Genomic DNA, 25,647 nt, shown 5'->3' with positions numbered 1-25,647 from the left:
CTACTGACCTCTTCTCTTAATGCCTTGGGCTCACTCAGCCCAAGTTTGAAAGATAGTCAGAAGCATGCCTCTCCCTTCTTTTTATTTTCTTTGTTTCTTGTGTCTTAACCACGTGACACTGCCTGTTGAAGGGGCAACACCAATTTCTCTGAAGATATATCACAACGGAGAAACAAATAGCTGAGACAGAGGCCATTGCTGATGACTACTACTACCCAAGGCAAATGAAGTAATTGTCCATCAATTTTAGTGCCATTACATCTGAGTAAAACTTTCTCTGGAAACAGCACTATGATGGCCTTTTAGTGGTACAGTGGATTCACTTTAATGGATCCCAGTCTTGGAGCAAAGGTCCAGGTTTGGCCATTCCAGAGGCTTCAAACAGCCAGCCAATCACGGAAGTGATGATACGTGTCTATGCCTTGTGTTCCTGGAGCAGTCTCAGAGGCCTGATAACAGTCTGTGGTAGTTCTATAGCAGGGTTGAGCAACTTGTGATCCTGCAGATGTTGTTGGACTGCAACGCCCATGGTCTTTCACCATTGGCTAAGGTCGATGGGAGCTGCAGACCAACACAAGCTGCTCACCCCTGCTCTATAGGCTTTTTCTCAGTTTAAGCTCTAGACACACTTTGGTCCTTTCTTTGGCTTTCAGTTTTGGTGATGATTGTTTTGTTTTTCTTTCCAGAAAAGTCTTAAGTTTCAGCCTATACCGGGGAGGCTGACTTTTGATCTCATCCATAAAGATTTAGGAAAGGGCCATGGCTCAGTGTGATAGAGCCTCTGCTTTGCTTGTAGAGGGTCCCAGATCCGATCCCTGACATCTCCAGGTAGGGCTGGAAAAATTCCTCCCTGAAATCCTGGAGAGCAACTGCTGCCAGTCAGTGTCAGTAATACTGGACTAGATAGACCAAGGATCTGGCTTTTATAAAGCTGCTTCCTATGGCCCTGAACCCCCAAAGTTAGAAGAATTGCCCAGAGAGCCACTCTTTTTCAAAATATGTATGCGCAATTGTACAATTATCCTCGCTCCTCATCTGCAGCTGTCCTATCGCACGTTATCAAGAAAACTACCTTTATTATAAATCATCTTTAGAGTGCCGGGTGATTAGGACTGTACATCACCAGAGTGACAGAGATTTAATTAAAGATGTGTCAAGTGGTTTGCTGTAATGGTAATTAAAGATCTGTCTGATGGATGTGCATAATTTGGCAGCCTTTGAATAAAGGCCCTGCCCTGCGATCCTTAAGCAGGGTGGGTAATTGCTAAAGCATCTCAGTTCTGCTCTTCCTGGGGAGGAACCCCCTCTCCTGCCCCCTCTCCCCCATTTTAGAAACAGAGCCAAAATAAATATGAGTGCAGACACTAAGAAATGTCTGAATAATAGTGGCACAAAGGGGTGTGGATAAAATATAATGATTCCCTTGTTATTAATCAGGTGGCTGGTTTCTGATAGTAATGCCATTTTTAGTTCTTCAGCTAACATAGATGGAAGAAAACCTGTACAGTGGAGACTTAGAGTCTGGTACTTTTCAAGAAACCCAAGAAACTCATGGTAACCTCACTTAAAGTGATCTGTTTCGCTGTTTGGGTCTGACAATGCATCTGTTGCTTAAATCCTTTCTAGAGAAGGGAAACCATGGCTCATATCCATATAGATATAATTATAAAGTCGTTTCTTCTAAGGCAGGCTTAGGGTTGCGGAGTGTAGAGTCTCAGGCCCAGAGGCCAAATATGACCCCCCTGGGTTTCCACAGATGGTCATGCCCCCTTCTCCTGGCTTCTCCTAGGGCTCAGTTACTGGCAGTAAGAGCTCCAAGCTACAATATGCTAGTGTTTTGGTGCCACCCCTTTTGTGTTCAGCCCCAGAGAACATCTCTGAAATGCATGCCTGCACTAATGGCTGGTGTGCACTCTGCACCTGCTCAGGAGCCCTTCATTTGTTCATACTTCCTATGTTCCAGGGCACTGAAATTGGATGCTGAACCTGAGCCCTAGTGACTCCTGGCAGAAATAAAGCCTTTTGTCTGGCTTTCAGCAGCTTTTACTTGAGAACCCTAACGATCTACCTTTCCTGACAGCTGTCATATCTTCTACTATTCTGTGCTTCACACATTGACTGTGTTCAGACAACACACAAAGCCATAGTGGTTATGCGTTTGGAGCTAGACATTATGGCCGAACATGTCATGTGAAACCGCCCAGAGAGCTTCGGCTATGGGGCGGTATATAAATATAATAAATAATAATAATAAATAAATAATAATTTATCATGTCGTATGAACCATTCCTAACCATGGTGTTTACATAACCACAGTTTAAACATACTCACTAACCATTTGCTGCAAAAGGGCAAGAAGTCTAACCATGGCTTAGTGTGTTCTCTGAACAGGCCCATTTCCTTTCATTCATAAACCGACTGGGAAATATATTTACACTGGGTTTAACTGATTGTTTTTATTGATATTATCTGTGGCTAGAGAGCAGAGGCATTCAATACTCAGCATTGGCTACTTGGCAGCCTCCAGGTTCATAGGATTGTGCCCCTAATATCTAACTACCAGTAGTGAAAATTGACAATCCTACAATGTTTCAGACTAACAGTAGAATCCTACATATGCATACTAAAAAATAATTCCCACTGAGTTCAATGGGGCTTTTTTACTGGATAAGATTACAGCCTCAGTCACTTCTTATACTAGTTCCAACAGTAGCAATAAATGTAGGGTAGGAATAAATTGAAGACAGAAGCATCATCCTCGATGAACACATATTTGATGAACACAGACAAACATTTACCAAGAAGTAACTTCCTAGTGTACAATGCATTTTAATTGATACTAATCAAGTTGCTGAGCTGCTCGAACTATTATATACCTAGGGTAGATATTATTATTATTATTATTATTATTATTATTATTATTATTATTGGCATTTCTAGGCCATCTTTCAACATGAGTTTTCAGAAGACAGATTATGTACTAAGTACAACAATTTAAATCCAAGAAGACATGCATAAAATTATAAAACCATGCAATTACAAACACAGTGACAACAACACACTCTTTGAGCTTATTTCCAAATGCTTGAGCATAGCTGACTTTTGACTTGTCATCATATGTGAAGAGAGCATATGTAAGGAGAGGGCGTGGAGAGCATTTTGGGTTACTTGTGGCTCTCCAGATGTTTTGGCCTACAATTCCCATCAGCCCTAGCCACATGAGTTGTAGGCCAAAACATCTGGAGAGCAACAAGTTGCCCACCCTTGCTCTGGAGTAAAGAGGCATCTTGGGAGAACTGAGAACCCCAAGTGCCTCTTTGAGGTCTAGGAATCTAGATAGAAGAGTCATCTCTTCTAAATGCTCATTAATTTTGTCCCTGAAATTGGTAGAATTGTTAAATAGCTTCAAGGAGTTTTTCTTTTCAACAGGGACCAGTCTGGCTTACAGATGTATGAATTTTGTTAAATCTGTCTTTGTCTGGGTTTGATGGATTGTCTGGCAACTTTTATTCCATTGTCTGTTCATTGATACAACTGTTTTTTAAGGGATGCACTGGAATTTTGTACCTGTGTGCCAATGCCCATTTCTGCAAATTTCCCCATCCACCTCACCAATGTTTTTTTTTAAAAAAATGGTCTGCAAGTCTACAGAATCCACAGGTCAAATTCACAGAAATCCAAACCCATCTGAATCCACTGCAGAGTTCTCCAACATTCCACATTTGGCTGCTGTGCTGTAATGATACTTTCAGACACCAATGTTTCATGTACCTTTGCCCCAATGAGGTTCTCATTAAAAGTACCATATTGGATACTTTCTATCCTCACTGCCCTCGTTGGCGAATTCACATGACTTATCCCCACGTTCTACGATGATTTCTTTCATCTTTGAAATCTTGATGAACAGTGTGGACTCCAAAGGGAAGGAAAAATGGCTATGTTTGATCAGGGTGTTCTTTTCACATAGTTATCAGTCACTGGCTAACATTATACAATGTTTGGTTTGAATATTGACTTGAATCTTTGAACTGCACCAATGTTTTTTTTAGGAACTGCATTTCCTTGCCCTTGAACTGCACATCTTGTGACTGGTTATTCTTTTAAAAATACCCAGTCCCACCCACTCATCCACTGTGAAATGGATAACATAACTCTTCCATATCAAAATCCCTGATGTCAATGCACTTCAAATATGATATTACTGTCCATATAAGCTTTTAGCTAATACGTTATCGATGAGTGCCCTGTCTTTCACCTATTCCTATATGAAACAATATTTTTAAAAGTTACATTACATCGCTTATTTTATGACCAAGTTGCCTATTTAAAACCTATATGATATTTATTTTAAGAGTAGAAATGAAATTTGAAAGCCCATATTTAAATTTACAGGATTCATATCTGAACATAAAGACAGAGGTGAGCCTAAAGCAGCATAGAGCCAGAAGCAAAGCAATCAAGAGGTTTGCCTGGGATTCCGGGAGCAGGCAGGGAAGATCCCTGCATTTCCCCAGGATATTGTCCTACACTTTCCCCCCAGTTCTTCCTGTGGTCCAAGGTTAAACAGTGAGTTTAAAGTAAACAATGCTTAACAGCCCTACTACTTACTCCCACTGTGAGTCATGGGCTCTCTGGATCGACAAGTGATGTACAATGGACAAGAGCCCTAAATATCGCAGCTTCTCACGCAGTATGGACTTTCCTCGGGTGTCTCATGCAGTGGAACAAGCACCCACGGTAGTTGGGCAGCACTACTGCTCTCACTGACAATAACTAAGCCTTTTCGAATGGGGAAAATGCACAAAAGCGGGGAAACCACTGAATGACCGGCAGTTGGGGGAGAGGGAGTGGGTCCAGTTGGAGGGTGTGTGGCCATCTCCTCTCCATCCCTCCATCTATCTTCTTCCTTCCTTACTTCCTTCCTCACTACCCTCCCCTCTGTCCCCTCCTTCCTTTTCATCTACCCATCGTTCCTTTCTTTCTCTCCACCCAAAGGCTTTCCCCCTCTTTCCACCCTTCTCCATCTGTCACCTTTCCCTCCCTCCGCACCCTTCTTCCTTCTGTCCTTACCTTTCCACCTCTCCCTCCCTCCCTCCCTCCCTTCCCTCTCCCTCCTCCCTCCTCTCTCCTTTGTGTTCATGGTATTCCTCACCCACCCCCCAACCAGGACTCTTCTGTCTCTCTCCCACCCCTTCCCCAAGATTTGTACAACTATTAAAGGATTTTAAATTTCTGCCTCGAAGGGAGAAATCCACACACATATACACAATGTGTGTCTTCCACCTCTTTTCTGCTTTCCTTTCTCTCATACGTGCATGCAAATAGGCACATCTCAGGAAACTGAGGTTGGGACTCCCAGGAGTGCTGTTTTTGGCCTGAGATAAAAAAAAATACAGAAATCTTCATGGTGAGATGTGTTCATGATTTTTCAGGATCGCAGCCTGGCTCATTATTGTCACACAATGTTCTAACAAAGAACACCTAGGCAGGATCTACACTACTGCTTTATAACAGTTTATAATTGTTTTGACAACTGTTTAGGCCCAGGACCCAGTATATCTACAGCTTTTAAACCATTTTCAACCATTTTATATCCTGCTTGGTGTAGAACTGGCCCCTAACTTTTCTTTTTTAACATATGTGTGCAATATATAATTATTTCCATTAGAGCAGGAAACAAATGTGTTCTCATCTCATTACTACATGAAAGCAAAAGAGAGCCCCAGTTTTTGTTTGATTGGTTTTTCGTTTAAAGAAAGAAAATTAGGTAGACCAAGGGCTCATCTACACCAAGCAGGATATTCCACTCTCAAAGCAGTATATAAAAGGCAGGAGCCACACGGCTACTTTATAGAGGTATTGAAGTGCACTATAGGATCTACACTACTATAGTGGTACTGAAGTATACTGACAACTGTTGGGGCCTATGACACATCTACACCAAGCAGGATATAACACTATGAAAGTGGTATGAAAGCAGTATGTGGATTGTGTCATGGGCCCCAACAGTTGTCAGTGCACTTCAATTTTGCTTGCCCATTGGGAGCTCCGTAGTGACTATGGAACACCAAATGTAGCTTGCAGATAAGCCCAACTTGGTCACTTTCATACTGTTTTTGTAGTGGAATATTCTGCTTGGTGTAGATGAGTCCCAAGTCATCATCTGCTCTGGATATAATAGCGGCAGCTTGCTATTATGTACAGTATGTGTTTTACATTTTAACTGAGCTTCCAGATTCTTCTTCATCTATTAACGTGTCTGTTGAAGTGTTCTTATTCATGACATAAATTTGATTTTAAAAAGTAGAGAGACATCATTTTAAGCCTTCTCTCTGGGTATAATGGTCACCTTGTACTATTTTTTTTTATCTAGTGCTTTCAGAACTGTGCATATCATATGAAAAAGAACTGTCTGCATCATGACAGATCAAGGAAGTGGAGACAGTGATCCAAAAGTATTCCCTGGGAATATGTCATTAAAATAGATTCAGGGAACATAATACTAATTTATTAGTTAGACAGTGACCTGGTTTGCACAATCATCATAGCCCACTATGACTTGTTTAGTTGAGCTGGCAGCCATTGTGAACAGTTAAGTCATGGTAGGCGGTCACTGCAGCCTATCATGATGTGCAAACCCAGAGCAGGGTGGGTTGGTGCCATACAACTCCCAGAAGCCCCTGCCAGCATGGCCAATGGTCAGGGATGCTGGGAGTTGAAGACCCAAACAGATCCAAGAGACCTGGGCCTGATTTATACATTTCCATGGATGGCAATCCTCATTGCATAGTAGAGGATCCATCATCCCCGCTCTTCCACCATGTACTCCTCCTGTAGACATGTGGTAGGCTCCATTTGTGTGAGACTTCCTTATCACTTTTGAGGTGGAAAAATGCACATATCAGACCTCTGCTTGGAATGTCCATCTCACTTACCTTATGTGTGTGATTAAGTTGAAAGGAGGGCGTGCCCACTGCTCCTCCCCTCCAAGAGTATTACTAGCCTAAGTATGTGTCTGAGCAGGACCCTGGCTGTAGTCTTCTCAGAACAGAGATAGATTTCCTTTTAGTTCACACTAGAATAGGTTAATTTGAATAACTATTCAATGACCTAGATGTAACTTAGTAAGCCCCCAAAGGCTAACACTGATATGGCATTCCATTTAGAGTCCTGTGAGAGCCCTTTTCACAATTCTGCTGCTAGGGGCAAGTATAAAGCAGGAATAGGAAACTTGCAGAGGTTGGGGACCATTTTAGCCCTTCCCGTCAGATCTCTGTTTCATGCTGCAGTTCCTGGGGCATCTTGAAGCCCCTCCCACCTCCCTCAAAGAGCCAAAATTGCTTGTAAACCACTCCATAGTGCAGTGCTCCAGAGGGTTACAATGGTTAAATTTTGCTTGCCCATTGGGAGCTCCGTAGTGACTATGGAACACCAAATGTAGCTTGCAGACAAGCCCAACTTGGCCACTTGGGCACCCTGGAGCCGCTACAGATGTCATTCCCCCCCAAAAAAAAACTTTTAAAGAATTTGGGGGGGGTGGAGCACAGGGGCAGCAGGAGTGACACAAGGCCCATCACTGCCGTGAAGGCTTACAGTACAAGCCTGCGCATGTTGGTTTAGAAGTAAGTCCCACTGTGTTCCATGGGGCTTATTCCCATGTAAGTATGCATAAGTTTGCAGCTATAGGGCATGGCTAGCTCTACCGGCGTTGGGGGGAGGATCTCGCGATATGGTGATCGCAAGATCCTCCACCTCAGTCCACACGTGGCGTGTGACGTCCTGGATGAAGAGGACGTCATGCCCACCATTTTGAATTTTTTTAAAATCGAAAATGAGTGCTCAAACGCTCCATCCAAAAGGTAAGTTTTTTTTTTTAAAAAAAAAAAATCCTGCTCCTCCTCCCCCACCCCTGATAGGCATGGAGCTCCTGAGGAGCTCAGTGCCTTATGCCCGGTTCCTGGCTCCTTGCATTTACTTGCAAGGAGCCTGGGAAGAAACCGGGATGGCTGCCCACATGTCCTGCAGTCTCGAGACTATCCCGAGCCTGCGGAAAAAGTTAGGATTAAAGCTGTCCCACTTATCCTGGGGAAAGGGAGGAATGATCCCTCCCTGCCCCCGGGATCCCTTGTGCGTCATGTGGACACGCAGGGATGATCTCAGGGCAATCCCTGGGATAAGCCCTCATCTAAACATGCCCTTAGTTGTTGAAGCAATCTATTAGATCTCAATGTTTTGTGAGTTTGATTCTTTAAAACACTTCTTCTTCTTCTTCTTCTTCTTCTTCTTCTTCTTCTTCTTCTTCTTCTTCTTCTTCTTCTTCTTCTTCTTGTAATTTATGCTGTACCAGATTTTTCTACTGATATTGCACAGTTTATGCTGAGTCCCCCTTTGGAGAGAAAAAATGATATGAGACGGAACTAATAGCAGTACAATAAATGCATAATCAATAGTGATAAATACCCAAACAATTGCCTTTTGCTGTGTCCCACCACAGTTTTTCAGACCAGCCAAGACCGCCCCCAAGTGATGAATAAGAGCACCTGATCCCATGAAGGAGAAGAGCTGGAATGCGGATGATGAATAAATGTGCTGGGGAAACTCTTTATAAATAGCTCCATATAGCTCTGATCACATTACACCGTAACCCAGGTCAGTTCAATGTGGATTGCAGCAAGCCCCTGTGAAAGAGAACGAGACTTTCCATTCCGGCTTCTCCTTGCTACTTATCAGTGAGTTGCCATGGCTCTTCCATGTCATTCGTTATTCAGTATAATCCAACCTTTGCCTTTGGCAGTACTGAACGTGGCAAAATTGGAGAAAATTAGGAAATTAATAAGCAAAATGGATGGATAAATTTAACGATGACGCAAAACGGCCAGAGAAAACGGATGGGTTTTTTTTTCTTTATATCCCCATCTTCATTAAAGCTGAGTAAAAAAGGGTTTTTAATAAAAGTGTTAGAAATGTCTTATCAGAATAGGTATTTAAAGTGTGATCTACCCATCTTGGTGTGGCAGATATGAAACCTCACAGAGTCAGGGATCAGCTTTGCATAATTTTTAAATGAATATACTATATAACTCCCTCTTTTGCTCTCTGTGTTTCATTGTTGTGTTGCTCCTATTTTGTATAGTAAAGCTTTGTTTCATTTTTAAACACTGTAAACCATTATGACAGCTTGCTTTGGGCTGAAAGTTGGGGTAGAATACCTAGATAATTCACACACAAACACACACACACACACACACACACACACACACACACACACTAGCTTAAACTTATGGCTGTCGCTTGGTGCCTGTCAGTTTTACACCTACCGATTACATTCCTGTGATGTTGACCTTGTTCAGATGACACACTAAGCCACGCTGGTTAAGCATTTTGAGCTAAATGCTATGGCTTAGCGTCTTGTGTCAACCGTTCCAAACCATGGTGGCTACATAACTGCATTTAAACATCCTCACTAACCATTTGCTGCAAAGGGGTTAGTGGCCTAACCATGACTTAGCGTGTTGTCTTAACAGGCCCATAGAATGTTCATGAACAGTCTAAATAGGAATAAGTTAGCAATAAAAAACGCAGTGCATCAAAGAAATGAAAGATCAGTTTGAATGAGATAGAAAGTGAGAAGCAGAAAGATATAAGTGATGGCCCAAGCACTCACGCATGTTGTTGAGGGATAAATATCCTTTCTCAGAGCTCAGAGGCCTTGGGGAACAAGCTTGGGTTGCATTTCCCCCCTCTAGGGTAGGGAATGAAGTTATTCAAGTTTATTTTCTTTCTCACTATTCCCAGACCAGATCTGGTAATATCTTGCAATATTAGAATAGAACAAGCAAGATTCTGAACAATGACCTGTTAAGCTCAGGGCTTTCTTTGGACTTGCCATCTAAGACCAGGCTATAACATACTTTTGGGATTGTCAAAACCCCAAAAAGATGAAGAAGGGATGTCCCCTTCCTTGTATAAAAGATTCAAAGCTACAGTGTCTGCATGAATTTAATATGTAGCCAGCTTGATATCACTTCATTTCCCCAAAGGAGAATAAAATTATAAATTAAACTACTTTAAACTACTTTTATCATGAAGAATGAAATGATAAAATTCCTATTATATAGATAAATTAGAATTACGAATTCTTAATTATATATAATACTTATAGCTTATATAAATATAAACGAGTATTATATAATACTAATTTATAAATATATACATTACAACAGTTCCTGGCTAGAAATGAGAGGCCGTTCCATTTACACCTCTTATTCCAACAGCTTTGACCAATCAAAGCAGCTCTAGGAAGACTGTACAAGTCCTAGGTATTATGTATGCTCCATGCCAGGCCTCTAGAGGGTGCCAGTACATATCTGTTTGCTAGTTCAGAGATGCAAGTGAGCAAACAACATTTCTGTCTGTTAAACTACCAGTTCCTTCAGAACTGTGTCTCAGATGTCAAGCAGACTTAACACCAAACATGCCTGGGGTTTGTTGTGGCCGGAGGTGTCAGTGCAGTAGCTGGATGAATTGCATCCATTGTAATTTGAGGATGCCAATGGAAAATCATTACATGATGGCTGCTATATGTCTGAAAGCCTTTTCATTACAACACGACCCATTTCTTCATTTCCTGCTTCACATGCAGCAGAGAACACAGACAACACAAGGAGTCACTTGACATTCTCTGGGATCCAAGTGATGTGTCTGCTTAAACTCTAAACTGAAAGCTGTACATAAAATGATAAACAATTGTGCTGAAAGTTTAAACGATGTCCTATGCCCAGAATTATAATTTCACTAAACTGATAACTGGGGGCTAGTTCATGGATCAGCAAGTAATGTATCCTGTGTCATATTCTAGGAACAAAATATTAGCAAGGAAATTGCAAGCTTACAAAATTCCTGGCATTAACACACAGATTTATTTAAAATAAATAAATAAATAAAATACTGGATTTTGAGATCAGGCATATCTTTTTACCTTTTATTTTAAAATTTTAAATATTTCATGATACAAGAACATAAAACATACAAGAATACAAAGCAGTTGCAGGGGAATGAACACAATTCCACCCCCACCCCCAGAGTTCTACCAACATCCTCCACCTTTCAGAAGATGTGAAAGAACTGCCTTCTTCTGTCTGGCAGCTGAGTGCTAAATCCATATGCAAACCCAGTGGTGCAGTTAGGTAATTTTAGACTTACACTGCAACTCTATGGGCCTGTTCAGACAACACTTCAGACTCTGTGGTTAGCGAAACTGTGGTTCTCTGGGGTTAGCACTAAGCACAAACTGTGTTGTCACATATAACACCTTAAGCCATGGTTAGAGCTGCTAACCCTGCTGCAGATGGTCTGACTGTGGTTAGTGAGTGAGCAGGGTTTAGTTAAAGGCATTGCACAAGACACTTTAAACCCTGATGTTTAACCAAAAGTTTTAACCAGCAGGGTTTAGGGTGTCTACTCAGAAATAAGCCCAACTGAGTTCAATGGCATTTACTCTCAGGTTGCAGCCTTAATGATCTTATGCTCCTTCTATCCTAAAGTTGGTAATGTGTACTACTGTTCTTACTTTAAAATGTGGCAAGCCAGACCAGCTGCACTTGGTTCCATGTCCTAAGTAGGGATGCATAGATTTTATAAAATCCATACTGTTTGTGTTTTGTACATAGTAGGGGGTATTTCATTCCATCAGCCGCTCATTGATAGCATGGGATTCCCCCCCCCCAATTTTCATGCATTTGTGCAAATTCACACTTGTGAAAATTCACACTTGTAAAAATTCGCACTTGCAAAACTTCACAAATACTCCAAAATCTGTAAATCCCCCTCAAAATGTGCAAATTCCCTTATGATCAAATCCCACCAAATTATGCATTTAAATTTTAATGGTTCAGCCTAGGGGGGATATGCACATTTTCAGCTGACTTATTATTATTATTATTAATATTTGTCTTTGACTAAATATTTGTAAATTCTGGAAGAAGTTCAGGAACATTTTTTTTAAATGGTCTGTACTGTAAGTCTGCAGAATCCATGTGACTTGGGAAAAGCTGGTCTCCTGCGGAATTCATGGATCTGTTGCTTGATACAAAATTCATTATTAACACTCCAGAAGAAAGCATGACTCCTCCTCCTCCTCCTCCTCCTCCTCCTCCTCCTCCTCCTCCTCCTCCTCCTCCTCCTCCTCCTCCTCCTCCTCCTCCTCCTCTTCTTCTTCTTCTTCTTCTTCTTCTTCTTCTTCTTCTTCTTCTGTGTGCATTGAATCAATATTCATGGTAATGTTTAGACCAAAGTGAAAGAAATCTGATTTTCTGTCAGCACTTAAGCGGATTTCTTGTGAATTGTTGTCAACAAGAGGTTTCAGCACAGAAACTATTCAAAAGATAGGGCAATAAGAGATAACACTGTAGCTGTTTAAGTTAGATATTCAGACTGAAGTGATGTTGATATAAATCAAGTCTATGCCAAATATTTGTATATGAATTTTTCTAGAATGAAAGGGGGCTTTCAGGGGACAAGGTGTTTCCTGGGCCAAGCAGGATATTGCACTATGAAAGTGGTATGAAAGAGGTATATGGTATGTGTAAGTGGGCCCCAACAGTTGTCAGTGCACTTCGATACAGCTATAAAGCAGTAGTGTGGTTCCTGCCTTTTATATACCACTTTCATACCACTTTCATAGTGCAATATACTGCTTAGTGTAGAACTGGCCTGAGAGATATTTCTTTGCCAAAGACCACATTTTATATCCTCAGCTAAATTTGGATTTCAATCCACATCCAAAATAATGTGATGATGTGATCAATAGTTGATATGAATCAAACATTTCTGATATTGTTTTAATGATAGTCATTATTTTCTAACAAATCTAATATGCTTGATTTTATTTATTTATTTATTTATTTATTGCATTTATATATCGCCCCATAGCTGAAGCTCTCTGGGCAGTTTATTAGGTTTTTGGTTGATAGATAGATGATAGTTTTAGGAGAATTTTTTTTCCTCCCAAATCCATCTTTAGTTATTATTCTTTTCAGACAATAATAACTCTTGATCATCTAGAGCCTATATATCTTTTTCTGTCATAATTTTTCATATATAATTAAAAGAGGGGAAGGTTGAGAATAAATTTACTGCAATTTTAATGGAATGCTGACTACCTAGTCCAAGAAGTGCATTATGAAATGCATAAGTAGTCACAGAGTTCTTTAAGATGGTGCCTCTCAACTGAACTCATCTGTTCCAGTTTGTTCCATCTCATTATTGATTTTCAGAAGTGAACATTTTGCTCAAGTTGAGAATATGACATAGTTGGAACAAGAGCGCTTTGTAGCTGTTCTGGAAGTGTGTTCCATTTCAACTAGGAAGGTTCAAAGAGTTGTTTATTATGATGGGGCTCCTTGTTCTTATTGGCTTTGAACTCTGTGGTTCAGAAACAAAGCAGATCTTTTTTGAGGTGGAAAAAGTGAGCATAAGAAAAACAGAGCTGTGTGATAGCCCTCTCATGGTGACATAGTAACACTGAAAAACACACAAACAAACTTTGCTTGGGTGGTTCATTAATATTGCATTCATATGCTATTATAGCTTCTGAGCTTTATCGAGAAGAATGGTGTATTAGGAATAGTTTGCCCTAAAAAGTACATTGAAAATAGTGAGAATAGGATCAGGGATATGTTAGATGAAGCAGGTGCTAGATGTAACATCTATTGTCTTGATGGGAATCTCATTATGAACAGGGGGCATGTTTACACCAGCCCTATATCCCAGGATTGTCTCAGGATTGTTCCTCTGCATCCAAATGCCACACAGGGGATCCTGGGAGCAGGCAGGGATGAACCCTCCATTTTCCTGGGATAACCCTTAGGTGTAGAAAGGGCCAGGGATAAGGAACATCAGGCTTTTTGTATCCTAGACAAAAAGATTCTTCCAAGGAATCCCCATGACAAGGGTTGTCATGAGTGCCAGACTGGGTCCAGGAGGCCAACAGACACCCCCATGTCCGCCCCCCTGGACCCAATCGAGCACTCTTGGCACAAGCATGGACCCATGCCTGAGTGCTGATGTGGGCCCCATGAGCTCTTGGCAGCTGCCCGCCCTGGCTGCTGGCATCACACACTCTCCCCCCCCCCCGTGTTAATGAAGGTCACCATTAATGCAGCGGGGGAAAGTGTGCAATTTCTGAAGCAAATCCTTGCATTAATAGGCCAGTGCTGTGAAGTGCACGATTTCTGGTGGCTCTAGAAATCGCACCCTTCCCCCATTGCATTAATGGCAGCTGCCATGAACAAAATGGGGGCAAATGCGGTATTTTCAGAGGTTCCAGAAATTGCCCTTCCTCCACCTTGCTGCATTAATGGTGTCCACCACTAATCCATTGGGGGAGAAAAGTGTGGTTTCGGCAGCCAGCGCAGGCAGCTCCCGAGCACTCGATGGGCCAAGCTGAGCCTTGGAAGAGGCTTGTGCAGCCCGGCAAGCAGGGGATGGGGGATGGTGGTGAAGGTGAGCATCTGCCCAGGTGGATGCAGGCAATTTCCCCCACCCTTACACCACCACCACCACCATTTACTTGACTGTTTGGAGCCTTTCAGAAAATTAACATCTAGTAGTGTGTGTGTGGGGGGGGGGGAGTTATAAGTGTAGTGTTGCTATTTGATTCTTTATGAAGTTTTACAGAAAGATGCAGGGTGACAGGCATTAGGCAGGAGGCACTCAAGCTGAGTGAAAATCCAGCAACAGGGCGAGCAATTAGGCAATAGAAAAGGGCTTGACATGTAGAGAGAGAAGCAAGTTTGACAAAAGACTTCTTCAGGCATTCGGTATGGATGTGGAATCCATTCCACATCTATGAATACTGAAAGCATGAGAAAAGTGCTAGAGTAAAAAAACAAAAAAACCCAATGACAATCCTAACCTGTGACCTTCTAAAGCCTGACCTGGTCAGGGGAAACCAATGGGCTGCAGAAGCAGTTGTTTTGGGACCAGAGAGGATGTAATAACTCAGGAAACTGTCTGGCCTCCAGCCCTCCTGAGCTATCGCAGGGCACTAGAACACAAATCTCTAATGGTTTATTGTTTTTCTACTGCAGGTCGACAGCAATGGGTCTTTTATAAAGTGGTTTGCTTTCAACAAGTTTGGCCTCGAGGCCAGCCCAATTCTCTGGGCCTGATCTCTTCCGCCACATAAGGAAGGCACCCCATAAAAATACAGCCACACACAGTGATTGAAACCTATTGTCCTTATAGATCCAATGATCCTGACCAGTAGTAGCACTCCTGTCTTTATGTATCCAAAGAATAGACTAGAACTGGAACTTGTCTCCTGCTCCAATCCATCCAGTTGAATGCCCTAGTACAGGGGTGCCTAACCTAAGCACAGAGCCCCAATCTGGCCCCCATGGGGGTCACCAAATGGCCCTTCCTCCTTCCTCCAACCATGGGTGGTTTGGTGATTTCTCAGCTTTTGTGCAGTTCTGTGTTGCCCATACTGAAAAAGTTAAAATGCCACTCCTAAGTTCAAATGCTAGTAAAAGCTTTTAAAGATTCTGGTCTTTTTGGCCCTGCCCATTTTATCTTTGGCCCCACCCACCACTGGAATGCACATACCCCAAGAGCTTCTCCTAAATAGAATTCAGACTTCAGGCTGAAAGAGGTTCAAGACCCCTGCCCTAGTGAATGTTGGCAAGGGGGTAGGACAGCTTTTCCCAAACTGGGGCCCTTCAGATAATTTGCAACTGGATTTCCACTCATTTAAGAGCAGATTTAGGCCTTCAGATGGAAAGTTTCACAGGTTTAGTTAAATCTGGTAGTATAGTCAGCCATTAGGATCAAGCTTAACCAGTAAAATCCCTGTTATCATTTGTCCTGTATATCAGGACAAGGATTGGACAGATTCATGCAGGATAGGCCAGTTTACACAACATGACAAACCCTTCAGGAGCTACACTGTGTGCCATCCACCATTATGAATATGTAACCCCTGACCGGGGGTTGTTGAGGTTTGTTGTATCTTGTGAACCTGGTCAACGGGAATTATTTGAGAGCTGAACAACTCTTACATATTCCTACAACAGATTATGGGTTAGGCGAGGGTTGTTTAGCCCTCAAATAACCCCACTGGCCAGGTTCAATCCCCCTGACAACCCCTGGTTAGGGGGGTGTATATTCATAATGGTGGCCAGCATATATCATTGCTTCTTGAGGATTAATTAACCCACAATGGACTACCATGTCTTGTGAACCAGGTCAATGTTTATTAGCCATAGTAGCTAAATGGAACTTGTATTGGCAGAGGTAGTAAACCTCTGATGGGGACAAACAATATGGGATAGATCTTCATGAAAGCTTCCCAAGAACTAACCACTGCTGGAAACAGATTACTGGACTGGAAAGGCTTGCTCACACCCAGCAAGTCTCTTTGGTTTTCAGTGGTAACTCTGAGCACATTTCACTTAGATCGTAATTAGATTAAATGGGATCACAGTTAGATTGTGATCTCATTGTGATCTCCTGTCACTCATCCCACTCTAGTTCTACTTGGCTTCAACACAGAGACCCTGTTCAGACAACATGGTGGTTAAGCATTGTGAGCTAAACACTACAGCTTAGTGTGTCATGTGCACCATGACTTAGCGTGTTCTGTGAACCACTCCTAAACAGGGTGGCTACATAACCATAGTTTAAACATGCACACTAACCATTTCTTGCAAAAGGGTTAGCAGCCTAACCATGGCTTAGTGTGTCATCTGAACAGGCCTAGAGAGTTATAACATTAATACATAAACATATAAGCGTAGATTCACAATATGCATACATGTAAAATCACAAGCACGTATGGACCATTTTGAGCTCAAGGAGAGACCAGAGAGAGGCCTGTTAATTAGGGCCCCAAACCATTTATGTATATTTTTACGCTTCTCACAGTAATGACATAAAGTTCTGAGAGTGGCAAGCTTATGGAACTAGTGCAATGTTGCACCAGACAAGATAAAAGGGGAGTTGGAGGGATTGCTAGATAAAGCATTGCTATGTACAGCTTTGCTAACCCATAATTTACATTAAAACTTTGTTTTGTCAGGTAACCAATACTCAGTTTTTAAAACCCTACTAAACTTCACTTTCTGCCTGATCACACCCATGGTTCACTAGTTCTTCACTCTGCTCACAGATCATCAGGTTTTGCCCTGGCTTGACTTCACTCATAACTCACCAGGACCCACCCAGGACCCCCAAGATCCTGCCTTAACTTGCCCATTCTGCCTGCCCTGGTTTCGCCCATCCCAGGGAAGAGCATGGTTTTGAAATAAAAAACAAACAAAAACCTAGCAGCCCTAGCTAAAGGCAAAAAGGGCAGACCTAGACAGCTGTGCCCAGACTCTTCCATAGGATACCAATTTAACTGTTGGAGCAGCGGAGGCTGTTGACTCTAATGTCACAGGACAGTGAATCTACTCTGCCTTTCAGTGCAAACCAGCCAGAAGTTGAACTGTAAAGGAGCTATCCAAGGTCCTGAACCTATTATGGAAATAGGGTTCAGTACCTTGGATAGCCACCAGCCTCCGCTGTGTTGGAGCTTGGAGCAACTAAATCCATCATTAAGGTCTCCGTAGGGATTGAGAATTCTTCATTCCAAACGCTACAAGTTCAGTTAGGCTAAGTGGTGTTAAGTCGACAACTTTGCTTCCCCATGAATTGCTTTTCTGACCAAGTTGTGGTTGTGGAATGAGCTGAAACACTGTGCAGGCGGCCGGCCGAGCACAAGTAGTGCCCTGAGGCTGCTGGTCCCGCCCCTGGCTGGCTCCAGCCCAGGGTAGGAGGCACCAACTTGTGGTTAGTTTGTGTGTTTTGCATTACTGTGCTTCTGCTGTTTATTTTCCAGAGACTAACGCTGATTTAAAAGGGGAGGGGGAAGCGAAGGAGAAATGAAGCCGAAGCAGCTAATATCCAATTTACAGAACACTACTTTTTAAAAGAATAAATAAATAAATTAAAAGGAGATCAACAAAACAACATTCTTAGTTTGCTTGAGCAAAATAAAATTTAAAAAACCCTAAATCATCCAAGCAGTGGGTAGACATAGAAGAAAGGGAAAGGAAGACCTCTAGCTACATAAGAACTTTATAAAGTATGAGAGCTTTAAAATCTCTCTCTCTCTCTCTCTCTCTCTCTCTCTCTCTCTCTCTCTCTCTCTCTCTCTCTCTCTCTCTCTCTCTCTCTGTGTGTGTGTGTGTGTGTGTGGTGGGAGCACAGAATGCACAAATTAAAAGGCAGAAGCACTCGGGAAGTATGTTCTTTGAGATATAAAAGCAAAAACATAGCAAAAGGGGGGAAAGGAAAACAATTTGCTCACATTTTGTTTATAAAGGGAATCAGAGAGCCAATTTTCTGTCATCTCTTCACTCCCCCACCCAAAGGCCCAAAGGTCTCCTATTCTCTTAAATGCCTCTCTGCCCATGACACTGTATGGGGCTTCTTCCCAGAATGCCCAGAGGCACCACCACCACTTGGTCTTTCTTCCTACCCTTGTCTGTGAAGCCTTTTGAATTAACCCCTTGCTCCCCATCCCCTACTAAGCAACTACCTTAGCTTCCACTGGAGCCTCTTTCAAGTTTCCCTTTCCCCTGTTGTTTGTTAGCTTTGCCTCTCCTTTCCTTTACATTCCTCTGTTGTCTTCTCCGCTTTTGAAATTTAGATTGTAAACTCCTTGGGGCAGGGACATGGCCTTGTTGCTTATGTCCATTCAGCATATCAGAGAGTGCTGCTCTTAATGGCCACTGACTTCCAGTGGTGCTGCAGCTACTGCTGCATTTGCTGCTGCCACCACCATCTCATGCTGCCTACCACTTCACACCTGGTCTGAGCCAGACTACATATTGCATTGAATGTAGCATGCAGCTAAATCTTTGGGCTCAATGAATGGGAACCAGACTCCCCCTCCTCCCCCGGTGGACTCCTGCGACATCCCTAAATCAGAATTGGTGGTAAAGTATTGCAATATTGCAATTACTTGGCTAAAGCTGCAGCTCCTGCATGATCTAATGCTGGGCCATCAGCAAATGAAGGATAGGAGGTACAGCCATATTCAAATCTTTGAGGTTCCCCATTTTGCACCATGATGCTCACCTTGCGTCGTTTTTGCTCCTGAATGCAAGTATATTTTTTGGGAGAGGGGGAATGCACATTTTTAGAAATGTGGACTTGCACAAGTGCACACTTCTGAATGCAAGTTCTGACCACACTCTGAATGCAAGTTCTGAATGCACTCCCATTTGCAGTTGGGGCTGCAAATAGGGTGTGTTTACATGATTTGTGAATAGGAATGAAACTCTCACATATCCCAGTCAGCAACCTGCATGGCAATACTACCTGTTTATTGTTGACTCACTCCTATATGCAAATTGCCCTTCCTTGTAAGTTTCATTACTCTCCCTTAAGCGCAGGCCTTCTAGCATTGCTGCAATGATGTTTCTGATGCTAGATAAAATGGGTTCCTTGCAGCAAAACCCCTTGGCTATAAATCATCTTTTCAAATCTCACACAAATCTTCAGATGACAAGAAAAATGGCATATTTGGGGTTCTTTCCCAAGAAATCATTTATAAGCAATTGTCCACATCTATACTTTTTCCTAGCATAACATCTACAACTTTCTACAGAAAATATCTGTAGAATATCTATAGAAAACTTTCCATTCAGAGTTGCCTGCTTTCTGAACAAGATTGCTGACAAATGTCAGCAGAATATCACTGCTGCTAAATGGCCATAACAAGGCTCAGGTAATTCAGAGGAACTGAATTATACATAAGTCCATTACTGCTGATTGATCCAAATGCCATGATGTCTCTCCTTGGTCTTTAATGCATTTTTGGAAGACCATAGTGTATGCACTGACACTTGCCCAAGGCTTCTGAGAAATTCCATGCATTCAGTTGAAGCTTTGCATAAGGCTTCTGTGTACCCAGGAGCTCTTCTTCGATCCTTAAGAACAATTCATATAGTCATCGCTGCTCCTTCTCCTTCTTCTTGTTGCCATGCAGTCTTTTTTATTATTTCCAAATGGGCCAGAGGCAAAAGATGAAATAGAACCACCCCATTCCACATACAGAACTCAATCAGAGTGACAGCTGAATCTTACTTTAATACTAGCAATGGGACACTGTCCTCCACCACACCTAAGGACAGTAAAATACATTGGGGGCAACAGGGCAGGCTGCAAAGCATCCATAACTCTTTCCTCCAATACCTCACTGTTGCTCTTCAAACATTTGCCACCTGAGGCAGCCGTTTAACTTTGCCTCATGGTAGGGCTGGCCCTGGAATGGGCAGATGCGAAAACAGAAATACATGTCAACTGCCATTAGAAAAATCACCTGTGAAGAGCATTTGTGCTTCCAGTGGCCAGTTCATGCAACTGCTTTACACATGGACATACAAGCTATTCAGAAAGACACACACATCCTGATAACCCACATCAACCTGGTCAATTCCCGTTTAATTCTTAGTTTCCAGCCTAACGATAGTATAATTAATAATCTGGAGCCCTTGCATTGCCACCGATGTCTTGTGGAGCTTTTATAATAGTAATATGTTTGTGTTTCAATTACCTCAGTAACCTCATTTATCATCTGAGAACATTAGTACAATTAATATTCATCAATTTAACAGGGGAGTGTTGGGCTTTAATCAAAGTTTACATAATGCAACAAATACATAAAATGCTAGTACTGCAATACTAGAAGACCAAACAGGTCCATATGCTTTTAGCTGATATTTGATTTTTGTTTTAAAAAAAATCTTAGATTTTGTTGTTTTGTAGGGCTGTGCACAGCCCCCAACTCACCTTGGAGGCCATTTCAGACTTGGGGTGCTTCGGGTCTGGGCCACCTAACTTCAGAATTGAATCTGGTGAGGTTCAACACACACACCCCGAAGTGGGTCAGACATTGTGTGTTCCTGGGCACCCACTGTGCAACTGCATAGCAGGCACCCAGGCAAGGTAGTCACGAGGCCAACCAGGAGACTCCGTGCTCACCTTTCTCCCACCCTCCCTTCCTGCTCCCCCCAGACCCGGAGCCACCGCCCACAGTACTTACTTTTGCCATTCACCCTCCTCCATTACAACTGCAATTTAAAAGTAAGTTACAAACCATGGAAATGGCCATTTACGGCCACCATAGTTCACAACCATGGATCCATGAAAACCTCAGAGCCCTCATCTTACTTTTAAATCTCAGTTCTAATGGAGGAGGATGAATGCTAACGGTAAGTCCCATGGGTAGCAGAGGCAGCGGCTCTGCGTTTGAGGTGTGGGCAGATAGGGGAGCATCCCACCATTGCCCCAAATCAGCCCAAGGCACCCTGAGGCACTTCAGACCCGAGCCACTTTGCTTCCAGGTACCTTGGGCTGACCCGGTACCGCCTCATATTCTGAGCTTGGATTTGCAGGTTCACCCCATGGTGGCACACTTCGTTAGGTGACTTGAATGGTGATATAAATGTTTTAAATAGTAACTTTCGAAATAATACGCTCTCTTGCCCAGTCTTTTTTGCAATCTCTGACTTTTCTGCTTCTTTTCCTTATTCAATTTTATTATCATCAGGCCTTTCCCTACCTGCAAATCTAATTTTAAGCAGTGAGAAGCAATTAACTCTTCTTTCCTGCTCTATACAGTTTATGCAGTACCTTACATTTCACTGTTCTTTCAACTGATTTAAGTTATTCTCATTAATCAGCCTTTGGGGGGTGTCCATTAATTTTCGTACTATTATTTTCATATATTTAGTTATATTCATTAGTTATCTAGCAGCATTGGTGTATATATGGTGCTGTCACAAAGTTTTGGGAAGAATTGGGGAGTTGAAGCAGGGGTGGAGAAACTTTCTGGGTCCATGGACCAGTTCCCTTTCCAGACAGACCCCCACAGGCTGTATAATGTCATGGGGTAAGGCTCCGTCTGTGACATGAACGACAGGGCCTCACCTTCTGGCATCTTCGTGGCCCTGGCTGCTTCACTCTGTGTGGGCTTCACTCCCTGTGGGCTTTTCCCATCTGGGAAAAGTCAGTATGAAGTAGAGGTGCTTTGGTTGGGGAGCCAGCTTTGCTTTGCCTGGGTTTCCCCCGGCTAGGACAAGTCTAGATAGAGTGCAGCCCACCAAGGTGCTGGCTTTGCTCCTCCCCTGCCACTCCCAATCATGAAACACAGAATAAAGCAGATCTAGCCAGCTCAGCTCCTTCATCACCTTCCCAAGGCAAGGGAGGAACAAAAGACTGAGGCATATCTCAGAACCCTCCCTCCCTCCCACCTTCTGAGAGGGTGGAGCTTTAGGGAGGGGCTTCAGGGAAAGGGGGCTCAGCTGAGACACTGCAGGCCTGATGTGGTGGCCTAACAGGCCAAATTCATCCTGCGAATGAGAGGTTCCCTATTCTTGAATTAAAGTATAGAAAATGCCCAACATTCATAAGTTGATCCTTCCTGAATGAGCAATCTGGGTTGATCTTTGATTTACCTCTGCCAAGTCCCTGATGCAAATTAGACAACTGTTTCACAGGCAAAGGATAAAATGGAGAAGAGGAGAACAATGTAAGTTGTCTTGGGCTGTTTGCAGGAGCAAAAAGGGTGGGATATAGATATCGTCATCATTATCATCATCATCATCTTCATCATCATCATCATCACATCAGTCATTGGCATCACATCAAAAAACTATACAGAAAACCTTCAGAAACTGGGCCTACCAAAATACATCCACACCAACATCCAGAAAGCAGTCAAACATAAAACATGCTCAATTGTCAGGAAATTCCTGAATCTATAAAAGACAGCATGACTTGGCAATGCCTGTCATATCCATCTAGAAAAAAATGCCACAAGACAGAAAGAAATAATAATAATAATAATAATAATAATAATAATAATAATAATAATAAGCCACACCACCAGCAGCTTAACCAAGGGCCTTGCTAGACCTACCTTTGAATCTGGTTGGGAGGAGGGGCCAGCCCACGCTAGAACAGCCCACGCTGTTGCCCCAGTCTAAACGTCAGATGTGATGAGCTGCAGGAAAGCCCTGTTGTGTCAAACATTTTTATTATTTTTAAAGGGCCGAGTGTGCAGAAGTGCACCATCAATTAAGATAGGGTGATTTTTTTAAAGGGTTCCCCGCTCCCCCCTGCCCCTGATTTCACCCCCTGCCCCTGATTTCCCCACCCTGGCCGTGATCCCCCCTCCACCTGCAATCTCTGATCCCCCTGGCCTGCGGTCTCCGATCCGCCCATCCCCCCTGGCTCCATTCCCCCCCCCACATCTCCCCACCCTGTCCTGATGGCCGCAGCTCTTCTGTGGAGCGCTGCACGCCATCCGCTGCTTTCCCTGGCTACTTGTGAGTAAATGCAGTAGCCAGAAAAATGTTGGAACGGGCTACATGCCCACAGTCTCAGAGACCGCAAGAAATACCAGGCCACAAACGGTGCTGGTTATCCCGGGCCAAGGGAGGGTTACCCCTGCCTGAGCCCGAGATCCTCTGTGCATCATTTGGACACACAGGGGCTGGGCCGGGGCTTGCACCGGGCTACCCTGTGGTCTAGCAAGGCCCCAAGTCTCCAGTTGGAATTAGTTGGGAAAACTCCATGAAGTCCATGTTGTTCATCTGCCAGGAGGATAGAAAGAGAGCTGTTGATTCTAGGCTCAAATATTGTTGCAGCACAGAAGAGAGGAAGAGAGGTTAGCTCTCTATTCCTGGTTACTAGCCAATGGGCGTACCATGAAGATTGGGTTGAAGTGTGGCCAGGGCTGGATTAAGGTTATGAAAAGGGGGAAATGCCTTTCAATAAAATGGTGGAAGTGGTCTAGGGCCAAGAATGAGTTCTTCAGGATGCTGTGCACCTGATCTGTTTCAGCACCTCATCTGAACATTACTGCAACCTTATCTCCACTTTCCTGGGAGTAAACCTCATTAAACTCAGTTGTATATTCAGGGTTGTATATTCAGTGGTTTGTTGCTCTGATTTTGGTGGGGCTATGAATCCATTCTGGATCTCAGTCAAAATCAGCCAGAACTCCAAAGGAGTTATCCATAGTGTGGAACCAATTTTGGAGTTCTGGCTTCTTCTAAATGAAACACAGAATGGATTTACACCCCACCAAAAGTGAAGTTGCCAGCCTCCACTGAATTAAAATTATTAAGGGCTGGAGCTATCTTTCCAGTTCCTTTCAGTATTTTGTTATTCTGCAAATAAAAAGCGGTTGCCACCTAAAAAAGAAAAGAAAAATATATATGGACATACCAGTGGATCTCCTTGCCTCTGGTTCTGAGGCCCTTCGCTATATACCTGCCAGCAAAGGAGGTCAGGTTTATAATTCAGAATATCTCTGGGGCAAGTATCACACCTACTTTTATTTTAAGAAATGGAATTATTATTATTATTATTATTATTATTATTATTATTATTATTAAAACTATCCTTGCAGAAAATTCCAACATCCCTTCCATTTTTAACAAATTGTTTCAATAACTTTTTTTAAAAAAAATTGAAACAATGGGATATTATCTGGTAGAAGGAGCACATTGCAAAATTGCCATTTTTAATAGTGATTTATACTACTAGAATGAGCATCAAATTAATTGTTGTCACTTGGAGAGTAACTAATAGATATTTTCATGGAAACACCTTAATCAGTCCCAGTGCAGTGATTAGGATTTTAGTGTGGATTATTCCAATTATCTTTTAAAAAATGCTAAAATAATTATCAGTCAATTATAATTAGTAGTGGCATTTATGGTGTGTGTGTGTGTGTGTGTGTGTGTGTGTGTGTGTGTGTAGAGAAGTGGGGCAAACATAACTGTGAATGTATATATATAATTTTACAGTGGCCCCATTTCAAAGAATCATAGAATTGCTGGTGGGCTGCATTCAACTTGCACAGGCTTCTCCAGTTCCGAACTTCCAGGGAAGGTTTGAAGGACTAAACTTCCTTTAAATGAAAGGCATTTAACATCAATCTTTTATCACCGGAAAAAGTGTTGTACACTGCTGCAGAGACATAAATTAATATCATGCTTAGTGAGATTTATAATTTTCAAGGGTGATTTTTTTCTCTTGACTTAGCATGGTCTATAGCCTACCATGTGCAATAAATTTATAAAATGCCATATTTGGTCTCTGATTTGTCCTTGGCAATGACACATGTTTTGAACAAAAGTCAATCTTAACTTCTTCTTCTTCTTCTTCTTCTTCTTCTTCTTCTTCTTCTTCTTCTTCTTCTTCTTCTTCTTCGAAGAAAATGTTCTTTCAGGTGGCATTCTAGTTATTTTGCTGTTGTTTATTCGTTCAGTCGCTTCCGACTCTTCGTGACTTCATGGAACAGCCCACGCCAGAGCTTTCTGTCAGCTGTCGCCACCCCCAGCTCCCCCAAGGTCAAGTCTGTCACCTCCAGAATATCATCCATCCATCTTGCCCTTGGTTGGCCCCTCTTCCCTTTGCCTTCCACTTTCCCTAGCATCAGCCTCTTCTCCAGGGTATCCTGTCTTCTCATTATGTGGCCAAAGTACTTCAGTTTTGCCTTTACTACCATTCCCTCAAGTGAGCAGTCTGGCTTTATTTCCTGGAGTATGGACTGGTTTGATCTTCTTGCAGTCCAAGGCACTCTCA

The sequence above is a fragment of the Elgaria multicarinata genome, chromosome 10, assembly GCF_023053635.1.
Source record: "Elgaria multicarinata webbii isolate HBS135686 ecotype San Diego chromosome 10, rElgMul1.1.pri, whole genome shotgun sequence".
In the NCBI taxonomy this organism is placed as follows: Eukaryota; Metazoa; Chordata; class Lepidosauria; order Squamata; family Anguidae; genus Elgaria; species Elgaria multicarinata.
Note: the sequence above shows the minus strand (reverse complement) of the source record.